This window comes from Dromiciops gliroides, chromosome 3 (assembly GCF_019393635.1).
Source record: "Dromiciops gliroides isolate mDroGli1 chromosome 3, mDroGli1.pri, whole genome shotgun sequence".
Lineage (NCBI taxonomy): Eukaryota > Metazoa > Chordata > Mammalia > Microbiotheria > Microbiotheriidae > Dromiciops > Dromiciops gliroides.
In genome coordinates this window covers 175,635,812-175,639,085 of record NC_057863.1, presented here as the reverse complement: position 1 = coordinate 175,639,085, position 3,274 = coordinate 175,635,812, and the positions used below count along the sequence as shown (strand labels likewise).

The 3,274-nt window shown below is 37.3% G+C and overlaps 1 pseudogene; it reads left to right on the top strand.

The window, feature by feature from the left end:
- Positions 1 to 1,657: 1,657 nt before the first annotated feature.
- Positions 1,658 to 1,949, top strand: LOC122748592 (annotated as a pseudogene).
- The last annotated feature ends 1,325 nt before the right edge of the window (positions 1,950 to 3,274 follow it).

Sequence of the window (3,274 nt, the reverse complement as noted above, 5' to 3'; positions counted from 1 at the left end):
ATGAAATGCATATAACCCCTTTCATCTCTGAGGTTCTGCAATAAAGTATAGAGATAATAAAGGATTCTCCAATGAAGTATAATAGCTGGATAGAAGCTATTAGCCCTAGGCCGATAGGGTATGTCCTACCATCTCAGTTTATAAAGGAAGAAACTGAGATCTAGACAGGTGATAGGCTATTCCAAAGTCATACAACTACTCAGTGGCACAACCAAGACCAGAACCATAGTTTCTTACTCCTAGCATACTGTTCTTCTCTGGATATTTTTTTCATGAGAAATCATTTTAAAGGGTATTTTCACCTTCGTAAATGCAGAAAATATTTTATGAGTCTATCCTAGCACTGTGACCACCAAGACAACATAGTCTTCTCCCAGCTAAGTAACTTAGAGTTTCAAAGAGAGATGGCACAAAATGTTGTTACATGAATTTGGTCATTTTTCTCCAAAGCTTTTCTGATGCAGTGTACTTCATTAGGCATTTTCCCATAGATCATTAGCACTTAGGGGACAATACATTTTTACTGGAAAGGGATTTATATGATTTTCTCATTAGGAGAGTAAGGAAAAAGTCACACTATTGTACAAGTTTGATTGACTTCCCTTTACATCCTTTATAAAATCGTCACAAAAGCATACTACATTATATATCAACTATATTAACAGAATCATCACCAGGTTAATTTTATTCCTTTGTAAATGGGTAAGGATTACCAATGTTTCAGCCAATTGCCTTCTTTGGGCCTTACAGATGGATCACTTACAGACCATTTTATAATGTGTAAAATTGCCATTCCACCTGCTCCTGACAGCACCCCAGGAGACCTGTGATTCTGGCAGCATCAGTAGGACAATACTACCAAAACTCATGTTATTACAATGTATGTGGTTTTTGTTCATAAAAATCATCAGTTACAATGGACTTCTAAATATAATTTTTGAATTGTCTTATGTTGAATACTAAACAAATATACTAATCACTATGTACACTCTGCAGAATTTTTGCTCACCTGTTTTTCTTTTCTCCTAGATAATTAGAATTAGTCAATATATGTAAGCAATCTAATTCTTAATGGCCTCATGCTAACAACAACAAAGAAGATAATTCTTTTCAAAAATCTAGTCATTTGTTTTTGCTTTACTTTTTAAAATACTAATCATTATTATTAATATAGTGCTACCTTTATGTTTAATATTTTAACAGTTGTACTCAACAATTAATAAATAATAAAAATAACACATCTAATTAAAGACCTAAAGAAAAGTCCCGTTCACTCTGGAGTTGGTTATTGGTTGGAACATTTTATGCTATACCTTATATCACAATTAATTTAAATGAGATAGGGATAGATGCTACCCAAAAGGCTGTGATCTATATTTTCCTAAAAGTATGAACTCTGATTCCATTTCTAAGGATGATGATGAATGACTCTTAGAACATTCAAAGGAATGACTTCCATAATCCTATATCAACTTCTAGGTTCTAAAACTCTTAGGGGGCTCTCCTCCTCTTCTTCAGTATCACTACCACCATCATCTTCCTCCTCCTCCTCCTGCTCCTGCTCCTGCAGCTGCCGCTTTTCCCCCCATTCCCTTGGAGCAAACCATCCTGGTGCCTCTTTTGTGAAGCAGCGGCTGAGGAGACCACTGGACTTGCCATGGCCGATGAAAAGCTGAAGGAAGGAGTCAAGACTGAAAACAATGACCACGTTAATTTGAAGGTGGCAGGGCAAGATGGTCAGTCCAGTGGTGCAATTTAAGTTTAAGAGGCACACACCACTTAGTAAATTGATGAAAACCCATTGTGAACGACACTGTTTGTCAATGAGGCAGATCAGATTCCAATTTGATGGGCAACCAATCAATGAAATAGACACACCTGCACAGTTGGAAATGGAGGATGAAGATACAATTGATCTATTTCAGCAGCAGACAGGCAGTGTTTACTAAAAAGAGAACCTGCAACTCTACTCCAGAATTGTGCTCCAAAGGAAAACAATACATTCACACTTAGAAAACCAAGATTCGGTTCATCCACATCCTGACTACTGCAGTATAGTTTTCTTTCTTCTTTGATTCCCTTCCCCCATTCCTTTATTATACATAAAGTAACTGGTATATGTGCATAACACAGGCATAATGTGTATTTTTAACTAAATGGCCGATGGTATGTTTTGATCAACATCAAATGGAGATGGGTTCAGTGAAAATATCCCTTTTCTCCATTAGTGACATGCTCATTCAACTTTTATCTTTATATTCCAATAAGTTATTTTTCTCTCACTGTTTAACAACAACAAAAAAGCACAAAAAAATCCTTGCATACCTTGTTTGATTGGATAATTTCAATGTTTTTCTTTTATCATTGTAAAACCAAGGACGATTTTATAACTTTTTTGTATGTAGCTGTTACATGTAGGGAAATCTCTTTCTCTCAGTAGGGATAAATTACTATAAATAAATTGATCCTAGTTTTCCCTTTAAGTCAACCATTTTGTTGTTTAAATAAACTTCTTTTTTAAAATAAAATTAAAAACAAACTCTTAGGGGGAGGAAATGTTGGAGTAGTACAATCCACTTACTCCCATAATGACACAAAGTTTAAGAAAGAGCACTAGACCAAATACATATCAGGAATCCAAAGAAAAAAATACCAAGAGTCATCTTTTTCAGGCCAGATAATCATAGGGAAACAGAGACCTATGGGCACAGGGGTGGGCAGTCAGGCTGTCCCACATAGAACCTTCAAATACAGGGCCTAGACTTAGACCCACCGTGTGTCTGTGCACCAGGACAAATAATACCATAATGGATCCAGTGAAGATGGGCCTAAAACTATTTGACTTGAAAGAAATAGGAACTGGAGAGAGACAGCAGCTATGTCCCCCAAATAAGGAGCTGAGTGGTAGATCCAGAATGGATTGAGGGAATAATTCCATATCCAGCACAGATTTGTCTTAGAGATGTAGACTGGGCAAGGAGCAGGAACAGAAGCAAGCAGCATATATGTGCCTCTGACCTGAGGATTGTGATGTCAGCCCACAAAGCCAGGCTCGGGCCTATGCTGAGCACCCAGGGAAAGGAGTTAAAATAAGAGTGAATTTCTAGTTCTGTGGCCCTGAACCTGAAAACCCTTCCAGCTAGCTGAAAGGAACTGGTGTTGGAACCAGTCTACATGAATGCCAAGCAGGGACAAGTTTGTAGTTGTGTCACCCAGACTGAAACTGTGGTAAGAAGCTTGTAATATTCAGACCAAGGATTAGACATAGCACCCA